General features: G+C 42.8%; 2 protein-coding genes across 2 annotated transcripts in view; one reads left to right on the forward strand and one right to left on the reverse strand.

Moving 5' to 3' along the window:
• The window catches only part of LOC134294347 (uncharacterized), a 38,243-nt gene extending 23,678 nt beyond the window's left edge, over positions 1 to 14,565 (forward strand). The window contains exons 3-4 of the mRNA XM_062965149.1: positions 12,863 to 12,996; positions 14,097 to 14,565. The gene's annotated coding sequence lies outside the window, so the exon portion shown is untranslated. The remainder of the gene's footprint in view (positions 1 to 12,862; positions 12,997 to 14,096) is intronic.
• rcor2 (REST corepressor 2) overlaps positions 1 to 14,733 on the reverse strand; it is a 47,790-nt gene that overhangs the window by 25,601 nt on the left and 7,456 nt on the right. The gene's annotated exons all lie outside the window — the stretch shown is intronic.

Here is a 14,733-nt window from a genome sequence, read left to right on the forward strand (position 1 = left end):
CATAGGGGGAAATGGATCCCTTGCCTCTTAGGCAGCCAGACGGATGATTCAGGAGGTCTCGCAAAAAATCTCACCAAGAGAGAGAGATTTGGAACCGTGTGGCTTGAGCCGGGGATGGGTTCGAAACAATGGGTGCAAGGTGACAAAAACAAGGCCCTGGCGCAGAAGAGGGAGAGGGATTCCAGGGAGAACAAAGCGCCCTGCCTGGTTCTCCTCTTTGCAAGGGGAGGAAGTAGAGGGGCGAAGAAGAAGGAGAAGGAGACATTTCTTTGGGGATTCTGCCTGTGCAGAGGCTCTTTGTGCTGAGCAGCCCTTTGATGTCAAAGGCGGGAGTGGCGGCCGTCCAGCCCTGCACAGGGGAGGCGATGGGGCGGTGTGTATGTGTGTGGGGAAGGGAGGACTCTTGGGGCCGAGGCCATCCACCTCTCTCTCTCTCTCTCTCACTCTCTCGCTCTCTCCCTCGTTGGGGCCTTGTTTGTTTCCTGGTCAATTAGCTGGAATGGAATGCAGGGGTCAGATTTGGTTATCCCGGGCAGGCCGTTCTGCAAATGAGGGCAGTTACTCTGGAACCAAGCCTTGGGTCAGGGGCTCTGCGGTGACACTTGGTTTTAATTATTCATCTTTCGCCGGAGCCCACCTCCTCGACCCCCATGTGCCTGGAGGAAGAGGGAGCAGCTCCTGCCTGATTGATCCCACTGAAGCCTTCTCTCTCGTCGTCGCACAAAGGAGGGGAGCGAGGAGCAGCGTGACATGGGCAGGGAGGGGAGCCATGGCGGAAAAAGGAAGGAAGGAGCCGGCAACTTTGTTGCTGCTCTTCTCTCAGGGCCTCGGAAAGAGATCTCGGAGATCTCCCCCAATCTGGCGTATTTATCGTGTCAAACCGACGGTACAAGTTGTAATTGAAAACACAATAAACTTGGCATGATACTAGATTTCCTTTGACCACTTGGAGTGCCTCTGGTGTCGCTCTAAGAAGGTCCTCCATAGTGCATGTGGCAGGGCTCAGGCTGCATTGGAGTCAGTGGTCTGTGGTTTGCCAGGAATACAGCTTAATGGTGTAACACTAGAAAATGTTGGCCATTTCCGCTCCCTTGGCAGCCACCTCTCCACAAAAGTCAACATTGACACTGAAATACAACACTGCCTGAGCTCTGCGAGTGCAGCATTTTTCAGAATGAAGCAGAGCATGTGTGAGGATCGGGACATCCATAAGGATACCAAGATCCTTGTTTATAAAGCTATTGTCCTCCCAACCCTGTTATACACCTGCAAAACATGGACCGTCTACAGACGTGACACGCAATTCCTGGAATGATTCCAGAGTGCGTTTGAATGAATAGACCCAATAGTTGCCCTCCTCTGGACGCTTTCCAGCTTGTCAACATCTCCCTGCAAGGGTATTCAAGTTGGCCAACAATGGAATCCCCTAGGCATGAAGCAGCCAGGCGTTGAAGCTGCAAGGGTATTCAATGGTATTCAAGTTAGGTGACAATGGAGTCCCCTAGGCCTGAAGCAGCCAGGCTTTGAAGCTGCAAGGGTATTCAATGGTATTCAAGTTGGGTGACAATGGAGTCCCCTAGGCATGAAGCAGCCAGGCTTTGAAGCTGCAAGGCTATTCAGTGGTATTCAAGTTGGCCAACAATGGAATCCCCTAGGTAGGAAGCAGCCAGGCTTTGAAGCTGCAAGGGTATTCAATGGTATTCAAGTTGGGTGACAATGGAGCCCCCTAGGCATGAAGCAACCAGGCTTTGAAGCTGCAAGGCTATTCAGTGGTATTCAAGTTGGCCAACAATGGAATCCCCTAGGTAGGAAGCAGCCAGGCTTTGAAGCTGCAAGGGTATTCAATGGTATTCAAGTTGGGTGACAATGGAGCCCCCTAGGCATGAAGCAACCAGGCTTTGAAGCTGCAAGGCTATTCAGTGGTATTCAAGTTGGCCAACAATGGAATCCCCTAGGTAGGAAGCAGCCAGGCTTTGAAGCTGCAAGGGTATTCAATGGTATTCAAGTTGGGTAACAATGGAATCCCCTAGGTAGGAAGCAGCTAGGCTTTCTCTTTCCTTGCTTTCGAACTCTAATCCACCTCCAGGATGTCACTTCAATAAGGCGAAGGGTTGGAGGAGACAAAAGTCCACGGAGAAAGCAGGCTCGGCCGTTGCTTCTGTCTGGCAGCTCCTACGGGAATCCTCATCCCACATTGCGACTGACTCCTTCGCCTCCGCAAAGAGCACAGGAGCATTTTCCAGAAGACAACACTCCCTGCTTTTCTTCCCTTGCCTTCAACAGTCTCCTTCAAGCAGCCATTTTTACCGGCCTGTTGCCGTTTGCATATCTGCCAGGCGTTTGAGTCCGCGCACATGTCCACATGCACAGACACGCACAGAAGGAGAAAAAGGCAAGCAAGCAGGCAGGTGTCTTGGTGAGACAATGCCATGGCTTTGCCCGGCTCAAGACTAGGGCGGGATTGAAAAGCAAAAAAGGAATAATGGGGAAGAATAGCGGCTAAAAGAGGCTCCGACAAGCGGACTTTGGGCGATAATAGCCTGTTCTGCATATTGAAGGCTTCCTTCCACAACTGGAACTCCTGCAAAGGTGACAGTATTGCTGTTTCGCGGTTTTTCAATAAACTTTAAAAGACTATTATAAATCATAAAAATGTACAATTTGCAGCCTAAGGAAGGGAGGAAGGAGAAAACAAAGGGAGAGAAAAGGAGCCCAAGAGGCAACGGGAGGAGAAGGAGGCGATTTATCAACACACGACTGGTTGATAAAGACTTAAAATAGTGTACAACTACTAAAATAATGTATAAATATTAAAATAAATATAATGTCCCTACTTCGCGGATTTTCACTTATTGCGGGTGGTCATGGAACGTAACTCCTGCAATAAGTGAGGGAACAGTGTGTGTGTGTGTGTGTGTGTGTGTGTGTGTGTGTGTGTGTGTATACACACACACAAACACACACACACACACACACAGTAGAGTCTCGCTTATCTAATGTAAACGGGCCGGCAGAATGTTCGATAAGCGAATATGTTGGATAATAAGCAGAGATTAAGGAAAAGCCTATTAAACATCAAATTAGGTTATGATTTTACAAATTAAGCACCAAAACATCATGTTATACAACAAATTGACAGAAAAAGTAGTTCAATAAACAGTAATGCTATGTAGTAATTACTGTATTTACAAATTTAGCACCAAAATATCATGATGTATTGAAAACATTGACTACAAAAATGCGTTAGATAATCCAGAATGTTGGATAAGCGAGTGTTGGATAAGTGAGACTCTACTGTATATATATATTGGTGTCAGGAGTGACTTGAGAAACCACAAGTCGCTTCTGGTGTGAGAGAATTGGCCGTCTGCAAGGACATTGCCCAGGGGACATTGCCCGGATGTTTTGATGTTTTTAACATCCTTTCATGTCCCCGCATGGAGCTGGAGCTGATAGAGGAAGCTCATCCTCACTCTCCCAGGGTTGGATTCAAACCTGTAACCTTCAGGTCAGCAACCCAACCTTGAAGTCATCAGTCCTGCCAGCACGAGAGTTTAACCCACTGGTCCCTCTATATATATAAACATGTACTGACAGAGTTGTTGTGTGTTTTCTGGGCTGTATGCCATGTTCCAGAAGTATTCTCTCCTGATGTTTCGCCCACATCTACGGCAGGCATCCTCATCCTCATATACCTCACAACCTAATGTCTAATGTAATTAAGTTTAATTGAATTTCAATGTATTGTATTATTTTTATATATGTGATTTTATTGTAAGCCGCCCTGAGTCCCCTCTTGGGTGAGAAGGGCAGGATACAAATGCTGTTATAAACAAACAAACAAACAAACAAACAAACCTCTGAGGATGCCTGCCATAGATGTGGGCGAAACTTCAGGAGAGAATACTTCTGGAACATGGCCATACAGCCCGGAAAACACACAACAACCCTGTGATCCCAGCCATGAAAGCTTTCGACAACGCATGTACTGTCATTTTGTAGGACCGAGTTAACAAAAAAACCACTGGAGCAAATGCCACCAAATTTGGCCACAATACACCAAGGTATGACCTCCACTTAAAAAAAAAACCTAAACAAATAAACAGGAATTCAAAGCCTAGCTGCTTCACATTACAGTAGAGTTGCTTATCCAACATTCTGTATTATCCAATGCAGTTTGCCTTTTAGTAGTCAATGTTTTTGCTATCAATGTTTTCAATACATTGTGAAGTCTTGGTGCTAAATTCGTAAATACAGTAATTACTACATACCCTGTTTCTCTGAAAATAAGACATCCCCAGAAAATAAGACCTAGTAGAGGTTTTACTGAATTGCTAAATATAAGGCCTCCCCCGAAAGTAAGACCTAGAAAAGTTTTTGTTTGGAAGCATGCAGGATCGGTAAATGTACATACCGTGGATTGTTGTACATGGAAATAAAGGTAGTAACAAGAAATAATAATAATAATAATAATAATAATAATATAACTTTATTCTTGTATCTTGTATTCTCCATCTCCCAGAAGGGACTCAGGGCAGCTTACACAGGGACAAGCCCAACAGCAACATAAATTTACATACGAACAGAAATTTAAAACAGTAATTTAAAAACAGTATAGCAATAAAATATAATATAGAAATTCTTGAAAGGATTCACAGTTTGGTTATGCTGGTTTGTGATGACAACTACTGTACAGTAGATAATAAATTTTCATTTTTAAAAAATTCAACCATAAATGTCAATTCTTCTTTGTGGAAAAATAAGACATCCCCTGAAAATAAGACCTAGTGCCTCTTTGGGAGCAAAAATTAATATAAGTCACTGTCTTATTTTTGGGGAAACAGGGTAGTAATTACTGTGTATTGAACTGCTTTTTCTGTCCATTTGTTGTAAAACATAATGTTTTGGTGCTTAATTTGTAAAATCATAATATAATTTGATGTTTAATAGGCTTTTCCTTAACCCCTCCTTATTACCCAACATTTTCGCTTATCCAACATTCTGCTGGCCCGTTTTTGTTGGATAAGTGAGACTCTACTGTACTTTATTTTCCATACCACCAGACTACGCCACAGCAACGTGTGGTTGGGCACAGTTGTGTATATGAGACTACGACAGAGACAAAATGATTCCGGGGATGGGGTTGCTGCAACCCATGCTTGCATTTCTCCCAGTCTCTTCAGATAGGAATTCGAGTGAGCATGTACACATTCCCTCCTCCTCCAAAGCGCCATCTCTGCTTCGTGGGGATTTTCCTCTGCTCCTTCCAAAAAAACCCCAAACTATAATCAGGCTCCTAAATTTAGACAATACCAACAAGTGTCCTGCCCAGTCCTTTCACCACATGTGAGGCCTCAGGGTTTGTCAGTCTTCCCTCCCTGCTTCCTTCCTTCCTTCCATCTGCCTGGGAGAGGAATGAGATATCCCAAGGCTATGGAGCCTTGAGTACATGCTGCCCATCCAAGCCAATTTCCTTGCTAGAAAGACACATACGTGTGTGGATAGTGTGCATGTGTCATACGATCCAGCTCACCTATTGAAAAGTCTCTAAATAATACCCAGCTTAGCATCAAGGGAGCCGGGTGCGCTGATGCAAAAAAGGGAGAGTGAGAGCGCTGAACAGACCCGGTTGTTTTCCATCCTGCTGAAGATGAAAGGCCCTGATTAACCTCCCGGGAGAAGGCCTGGCCTGAAGCTTTGCCCACGGCGGAGGGGAGAAAAGGGGCCTGACCGGGGTCACGTATGCACAGGCACGCATGAGCAGGGACCGTCGCCCACCTCCACCTAATAACCCAGCCATGTTCACTCAGGTCCAGCCACGCCACGTCCCGGTACAAACAAAGAGCTTCTCTCTCCGCCACGCAGACATCCCCATTGTCACGGGCTGCTATTATCCCATCACCCTATTGATACGCTGCCACACTCTCCACTGCCCGCTATCATAGGCTTCCTCCCTGATCTCCTATACGTTGACCATTTCCACTCCCTTGGCAGCCAACTCTCCACAAAAGTCAATATTGAAACTGAAATAAAACACTGCCCGAGCTCTGCAAGTGCAGCATTTTTCCGAATGAAGCAGAGCGTGTGTGAGGATCGGGACATCCATAAGGATACCAAGGTGCTTGTTTATAAAGCTACTAGCTGTGCCCGGCCACGCGTTGCTGCGGCTTTTTTAGGTGGTTCCGTGTTTTAGAGGGGGGGGGGGGGGAATCCTTTGTTGGGAGGTGTTAGGTGGGCCTGATTGTTTCCTGGATGGAATTTCTTTGTTTTCAGAGTGTTGCTCATTATTTTGTGTTTTGAGATGAAAGACTGATGAGTATCGAATGGGTTTGGACCTTCAAAGAGTGGGTGTTTCCCTGTTTGAGGGGGGAGGGGATCCTTTGTTGAGCGTAAGATCATAGAGACGTGGATGAGGGGTTGTGTTGTCAATTTTCTAGGTTGGGGGGCCTTTAGTTTTGTTGTTTTGCCCAGTGGAGCGACACCATTATCCTTTTATATATATAATATAGAATAGAATAGAATTGTCCTCCCAACCCTGTTATACACCTGCAAAACGTGGACCGTCTACAGACGTGACACGCAACTCCTGGAATGATTCCGGAGTGCGTTTGAATGAATAGACCCAATAGTTGCCCTCCTAGAGTTGTCATCAGAATACTTTTTTATGTTTATAAAACCATATGGCACTTTATCACTGTTACTCATTTCCATGATACATCACTTTATGAAACCTGTCCCCCGCTGGTTTGCTTTTAATTACTCTGATTTTATCTGCTTGGATTTTAATGTATTGTCCATTATGTTATTTTGTGTATCGTTGAAATGTTTTAAGTTTTGTCAAATATGTTGTGTCGTTGTTTCGGGCTTGTCCCTGTTGTGAGCCGCCCAAGTCCCTTCGGGGAGATGGGACGGGATATAAAAATAAAGTTATTATTTTATTGTATGACACAGCAAACAAGATAGATATGCTGGATTTCGTATCACAAAATCACAAGTCGAACATTTCCCAAGTGTCTAGGACTGTGTGAGTTATTCTTCTTATTATTATTTTATTGTATGACACAGCAAACAAGATAGACATGCTGGATTTCATATCACAAAATTACAAGTCGAACACTTCCCAAGTGTCTAGGACTGTGTGATGTATTTTCGGATGATGCGTGCAGATCCCATTAGGGTGGCCTTTTGCAGTTGGCAGATCGTGATTTTGTCAATGTCTATTGTTTCCAAATGCCAGCTGAGATCTTTTGGCATGGCACCCAGTGTGCCCATCACCACCGGGACCACCTGCACTGGTTTCTGCCAGAGTCTTATTATTATTTTATTATGACACAGCAAACAAGATAGACATGCTGGATTTCGTATCACAAAATCACAAGTCAAACACTTCCCAAGTGTCTAGGACTGTGTGATGTATTTTCGGATGATGCGTGCAGATCCCAGTCGGGTGGCCTTTTGCAGTTGGCAATCGTGATTTTGTCAATGTCTATTGTTTCCAAATGCCAGCTGAGATCTTTTGGCATGGCACCCAATGTGCCCATCACCACCGGGACCACCTGCACTGGTTTCTGCCAGAGTCTTATTATTATTTTATTATGACACAGCAAACAAGATAGACATGCTGGATATCTTACCACAAAATCACAAGTCAAACACTTCCCAAGTGTCTAGGACTGTGTGATGTATTTTCGGATGATGTGTGCAGATCCCAGTAGGGTGGCCTTTTACAGTTGGCAAATCGTGATTTTGTCAATGTCTATTGTTTCCGAATTCCGGTTGAGATCTTTTGGAATGGCACCCAGTGCCGATCACCACCAGGGCCACCTGTACTGGTTTCTGCCAGAGTCTCTGAAGTTCAATCTTGAGGTCCTGATAGGTCATTATTATTATTATTATTATTATTATTATTATTATTATTATTATTATTATTATTTATGACACAGCAAACAAGATAGATATACTGGATTTCATATCACAAAATCACAAGTCGAACAGTTCCCAAGTGTCTAGGACTGTGTGATGGGGATGTATTATTATTATTATTATTATTATTATTATTATTATTATTATTATTCCACCTCCATAACACCCCTTGTATCATAATAACGATTGTTTTATTGCTATTGATGTTTTACTGGTATAATTGTTTTATAGTCGTGCTATTGATACTGATTGTCTTATCGGGCTAGGCCCCATGTAAGCCGCCCCGAGTCCCTTCGGGGAGATGGGGCGGGGTATAAAAATAAAGTTACTACTATTATTAGTAGTACGAAAAAGGTGCGAAAAAGACCTTGGAGTCCTCGTGGACAACAAGTTAAACATGAGCCAACAATGTGATGCAGCTGCTAAAAAAGCCAATGGGATTCTGGCCTGCATCAATAGGGGAATAGCGTCTAGATCCAGGGAAGTTATGCTCCCCCTCTATTCTGCCTTGGTCAGACCACACCTGGAATCACACTGCGTCCAATTTTGGGCACCACAGTTGAAGGGAGATGTTGACAAGCTGGAAAGCGTCCAGAGGAGGGCGACTAAAATGATTAAGGGTCTGGAGAACAAGCCCTATGAGGAGCGGCTTAAAGAGCTGGGCATGTTTAGCCTGCAGAAGAGAAGGCTGAGAGGAGACATGATAGCCATATACAAATACGTGAGGGGAAGTCATAGGGAGGAGGGAGCAAGCTTGTTTTCTGCTGCCCTGCAGACTAGGACACGGAACAATGGCTTCAAACTACAGGAAAGGAGATTCCACCTGAACATCAGGAAGAACTTCCTCACTGTGAGAAGGGCTGTTCGGCAGTGGAACTCTCTCCCCGGGGCCGTGGTGGACACTCCTTCCTTGGAGGCTTTTAAGCAGAGGCTGGATGGCCATCTGTCGGGGGTGCTTTGAATGCGATTTCCTGCTTCTTAGCAGGGGGTTGGACTAGATGGCCCATGTGGTCTCTTCCAACTCTACTATTCTATGATTCTATGATTATTATTATTATTATTATTATTATTATTATTATTATTATTGACACAACGACGTTGTATGACACAGCAAACAAGATAGATATGCTGGATTTCGTTTCACAAAATCACAAGTCGAACACTTCCCAAGTGTAATGGGAAGGACTGTGTAATGTATTTTCGGATGATGCGTGCAGATCCCAGTAAGGTGGCCTTTTGCAGTTGGCAAATCGTAATTTTGTCAATGTCTATTGTTTCCAAATGCCGGCTGAGATCTTTTGGCACGGCACCCAGTGTGCCCATCACCACTGGGACCACCTGCACTGGTTTTTGCCAGAGTCTTTGAAGTTCAATCTTGAGGTCCTGATAGCGGCTGAGTTTTTCCTGTTGTTTTTCTTCAATGCGACTGTCACCTGGGATGGCAACATCAATGATCCAAACCTTGTTCTTTTCCACAACTGTGATGTCTGGTGTGTTGTGTTCCAGAACTTTGTCAGTCTGGATTCGGAAGTCCCACAGTATCTTTGCGTGTTCATTTTCCACAACCTTTGCAGGTTTGTGATCCCACCAGTTATTATTATTATTATTATTATTATTATTATTATTATTATTATTATTATTATTGAAATTGCTGTCTTGATCAGGAAACCTATCCATTCCTAACTGGGTTTTGCAGAATGGCTAAATTCTGTCTTGACCCTCCATGGCTTGCTTAGGACATTGTCCAGGTATTAGGGCACCCATCCTGGAGAGACTGGGGAAAGAAAGCTTGCACCTATGAATGGGATGCATTGGGGGACATTAAGAACAAAAGAAGCCCTTGCCTCCCCTAACACCCCTCGCCCACCGCACCTGTCTCTGGTGGACAAAGGCCTGCCAAATCCAAGTTTACTTTTGCAATAAATCTCCTCCAATATGGTACCTTCCCTGCTTCTTCACTCCACTCCAGGCCTCCCCCCAGTCTCCCATTCTCCCTGCACCCAAGACAAAAGGCGAGGGGAGGGGAGGGGGGCAAATTCAGGAGAGACAGGCTCCCTCTTTTGTGCAGCCACACAAAGAACAAGGACTGGAAGCAGATGCCATCTGCTCCCTGCAACCTGACAGTCTTAAAGAGACAGACACGTTCCCCTCCCCCTGCCCTGCTGCCAGAAGGAAAAGGAGGGGGGGTGGAGGAGGAGGAGGAGGAGTAGGAGGAGGCAAGGGCGGCTACTGCTCGGTGGCAAAGAGAAGGGGGGGGATAACAAGCCCACCCCCCTTGCAACCCCCAAACCCAAAGACCACTGGGATCTTTGTTGTTGGAACATTTGCAAGAAGCCGCCTGGCTTCAAGCGCTTGCCTATTTGTTCTGTGGGAATTCTCCCTATCTGTGCCCATGCATTATAGGTCCCAATGGCATCACAAGATGCAGAGCCAACCTTAAGAAATGGGGCCACAAAGTGGAGTCCACGACATGCGAGTATGCAGAAAAGCAAACCACAGACCACAGACGACAATGCAGCCTGAGCCCTGCCACATGCACAATGGAGGACCTTCTTATAGCAACACCACCACCAACAACAACTATATTTTATACCCCGCCACCATCTCCTCGAAGGGACTCAGGGCGGCTTACATGGGGCCAAGCCCAAAAAGTAACAGGCATAGTGAAAACACATCAAAATAAAACATATCAATAAAACATGGATTGAAGAAAAACATAAAACATGCATAAAAGTGTCTAAGATTATTATTATTACAGTAGGGTCTCACTTATCCAACATAAACGGGACGGCAGAATGTTGGATAAGCAAATATGTTGGAAAATAAGGAGGGATTAAGGAAAAGCCTATTAAACATCAAATTAGGTTATGGTTTTACAAATTAAGCACCAAAACATCATATTATACAAAAAAATTGACAGAAAAATTAGTTCAATACACAGTAATGCTAAGTAGTAATTACTGTATTTACGAATTCAGCACCAAATATCACAATGTATTGAAAACATTGACTACAAAAATGCATTGGAAAATCCAGAATGTTGGATAAGTGAGTGTTGGATAAATGAGAGTCTACTGTATTAATATTATTATTAAGCAGAGGATGGATGACCATCTGCCAGAGGTGCTTTGATTGTGCTTTTACTGCATTAAAGAAGGGAGTTGGACAAGATGGCCTTTGGGGCCCCTTCCAACATCAACATCATCATCATCATATAATATTATATAATCTATTATATAATATAATGCAGGAGCCACAATGGCGCAGTGGGTTAAAAAGCTAAGCGAAAGAACTTGCTGTCTTCTATAGAGGCACTCCAAATGGTCAAAGGAAATCAAGTATAATGCCAAGTTTATAACTTTGTTTGTCTTTTCGGTTATATTCCAACTTGTACCCTCGGTTCACTTCTAACACGATAAATAAATAGGTGCCAGTGAAAGAGGGCAGCAGAAGCAGCCTGGCCTTGCAACTGAAGAGCCGACCAGGATACTGTCTGCAAAGCTTTGTGGCTGAAGCATGAAGTTGCCAACCCAATAATGATAATACTACTACTACTACTAATAATAATACTGCTTGGGAAGTGTTCAACTTGTGATTTTGTAATACGAAATGTCTGTGTGTCAATAACAATAATAATACAGTAGAGTCTCACTTATCCAACATTTGCTTATCCAACGTTCTGGATTATCCAACACATTTTTGTAGTCAATGTTTTCAATATATCGTGATATTTTGGTGCTAAATTCGTAAATACAGTAATTACTACATAGCATTATTGCATATTAAACTACTTTTTCTGTCAAATTTGTTGTATAACATGATGTTTTGGTGCTTAATTTGTAAAATCATAACCCAATTTAATGTTTGATAGGCTTTTCCTTAATCTCTCCTTATTATCCAACATATTTGCTTATCTAACGTTCTGCCAGCCCGTTTATGTTGGATAAGCAAATACATCACACAGTCCTAGACACTTGGGAAGTGTTCAACTTGTGATTCTGTGATACGAAATCCATCATATATATCTTGTTTGCTATGTCATACTCTGTCTTTGTGTCAATAACAACAACAACAACAATAATAATAATAATGATCGGCACACTGGATGCCGTGCCAAATGATCACAGCCGGCATTTGGAAACAATAGACATTGACAAAATTACGATCTGCCAACTGCAAAAGGCCACCCTACTGGGATCTGCACGCATCATCCGAAAATACATCACACAGTCCTAAACGCTTGGGAAGTGTTCGACTTGTGATTTTGTGATATGAAATCCAGCATATATATCTTGTTTGCTGGACTTAACGTCAGGGGAAAACCTTTACCTTTTTTTTTTTACTCTGTCTTTGTGTCAATAATAATAATAATAATAATAATAATAATAATAATAATAATAATAATAATAATATACATCACACAATCCTAGACACTTGGGAAGTTCAGTCTTCTCCTGCAATACCCACAGTTGCTATTATTATGATAGGGTAGTTGTGTGTTTTCCGGGCTGTATGGCTATGTTCCAGAAGCGTTCTCTCCTGATGTTTCGCCCACATCTATGGCAGGCATCCTCAGAGGTTGTGAGCTCTGTTGGAAACCTCTGAGGATGCCTGCCATAGATGTGGACGAAACGTCAGGAGAGAATGCTTCTGGAACATAGCCATACAACCCGGAAAACACACAACAACCCTGTGATTCCGGCCATGAAAGCCTTTGACAACATATTATTATGATGTTTATGTTTAAGTTGATGATGATGTGTATTTAATTTAATAATAATTTAATTTAATGCTTATATTGTGCTATGCTAATAATATATTGTATGTACATTTGATTTGTAAGCCGCTCTGAGTCCCCTCCAGGGTGAGAAGAGCGGAATATAAATGTAGTCAATAAATCAATAATAAAATATTTATACCCCACTTTTTCTCTCCACAGAGACCCGGCTCTTGCCCTTTGTCTCCCCGAATCCAGAGGAAGCCCTTTGCCCTGGTGCTTGAGGGGTTAAGCTTTCAGTGGTGGCAGCTGTGCCTTCAGTCAAGCTGTGCCAAGCCATCTCTACTCATTGTGGGGTGTGTGTGTGTGTGTGTGTGTGTGTGTGTGTGTGTATGGGAAGAGCTCGGATCCAAGCTGCCTTTCCCTCTGACCATTCAGGCTGGCCAAGGCAGGATGTAGCATCTGACTAGCACCAACCTCAAACCTTTCAAGGATCCTCAACTAGAATGGATCCTCAACTAGAATGGGAAGACTCCCGGAGCAAGGAAAAAGAGGCTTTGGGATCAAGCAGGGACCATTGGTATGCTTCATGGAAAACCGCTGATCTACACTCTCGAAATAATGCAGTTTGACCCCACTTTGGCTGCCATGGCTCAATGCTATGGGCTCCTGGGAGTTATAGTTTGGCAAGATGCATAGCCTCTCTATCGTAGAAAACTTGGGGCATAAATCAACATAATAATAATAATAATAATAATAATAATAATAATAATAATAATAATAATTTGTGATTTTGTGATACGAAATCCAGCATATCTATCTTGTTTGCTGTGTCATACTATGTCATTGTGTCAATAATAATAATAATAATCCAGTACAACAGCCAGCAGAGTGTCTGCTGTGGACTCAACTTGTTGAATTTCAAATAATAATAATAATAAGACAAAATACATCACACAGTCCTAGACATTTGGGAAGTGTTCGACTTGTGATTTTGTGATACGAAATCCAGCATATCTATCTTGTTTGCTGTGTCATAATAAAATAATAATAATAATAATAATAATAATAATAATACAAAATACATCACACAGTCCTAGGCACTTGGGAAGTGTTCGACTTGTGATTTTGTGATACGAAATCCAGCATATCTATCTTGTTTGCTCTGTTATAAAATAATAGTAATAATAATAATAATAATAATAATAATAATACGAAATACATCACACAGTCCTAGACACTTGGGAAGTGTTCGATTTGTGATTTTGTGATACGAAATCTATCTTGTTTGCTGTGTCATAATAAAATAATAATAACAACAACAACAACAACAATAATAATAATAATACAAAATAAAAGGGAGGGCACCATATTGTTTTCTCAAAGAGGATGCCTCGCCTTTGGAAAGACGACACAGGAGCATCTCTCACTCTCTCTCTCTCTCTCTCTCTTGCAGGCTGGGAAGGGAGCCAAGGTGGTGAAATGCAGCCTCTCTTTTCCTCCTCCTCCTCCTCCTGCCTTCGTCACCTTGGCCTTTCCCCTGGAGACTTGGATACATGAGCTGCCTGTGGAAGGAACCTCTCCTGGCCCCAGCAGCCAGGCAAAAAGGAATACCTGAGCCCGCTTTTGTCATTCATTCGCAAGGCGAAAGAGCTGCTGCAGGTTTCCAGGTTGCAAACAGAACTGGTACCACCACTACCTCCTGCAAAAATAATCATAAAAGAAAGGCCATAGGACTAGTGCAATGATGGGCAACCTTTTGCGCTTGGTGTGTCAAAATTCACCAAAAACCTAGCATGACGTGAGTAGTGTGTCACTTCGAGAAAAAAAACATAATTTCACAATATGTATAGTTTAAATAACAAAAATATATAATTGTAATATATAACTGTATTCAATAAATCAAAAACTATTTACTACCATTATTTCCATGTACAACAATCTATGGTGCCTCTTGTAGTTTCCATGCTGATTTCTCTCTATTCTAGTTTCAATGTAGTCATGAGCAATGAATAATATAATAATAATATAATAGTAATCATATGATAATATACTACAATAATAATAGAATAATAATAGAAATTTATATATAT

This window comes from Anolis carolinensis, unplaced genomic scaffold, assembly GCF_035594765.1.
Source record: "Anolis carolinensis isolate JA03-04 unplaced genomic scaffold, rAnoCar3.1.pri scaffold_14, whole genome shotgun sequence".
Lineage (NCBI taxonomy): Eukaryota > Metazoa > Chordata > Lepidosauria > Squamata > Dactyloidae > Anolis > Anolis carolinensis.